The sequence below is a fragment of the Poecilia reticulata genome, linkage group LG9, assembly GCF_000633615.1.
Source record: "Poecilia reticulata strain Guanapo linkage group LG9, Guppy_female_1.0+MT, whole genome shotgun sequence".
NCBI classification, from domain to species: domain Eukaryota; kingdom Metazoa; phylum Chordata; class Actinopteri; order Cyprinodontiformes; family Poeciliidae; genus Poecilia; species Poecilia reticulata.
In genome coordinates, this window is record NC_024339.1 from 12,470,317 (window position 1) to 12,470,612 (window position 296).

The following is a 296-nucleotide window of genomic DNA, read 5'->3' on the forward strand; positions in this document are numbered from 1 at the left end:
TTCGTTAGAGTCTGTCTGTTTGCATGTGTTTATTCTGAACGGTGATGATTTTCTTTGGTATCTTATTTGTTAACTATTCCTCGAAACTAGCAAGCAGAGCAGGCTGCCTTATTACTACGGAGCATTTAAATAAACCTTTTCCTCCTTAATCCCAGTTGGAACATTGGCGTTCGAATGAATTTATAGGATTAAATTATTAAAGAAGAAAAAAGAAAGGAAGATAGAAAGATGGGTGGATGGCCAGGAAGGAAGGAAGGAAGGAAGGAAGGAAGGAAGGAAGGAAGGAAGGAAGGAAG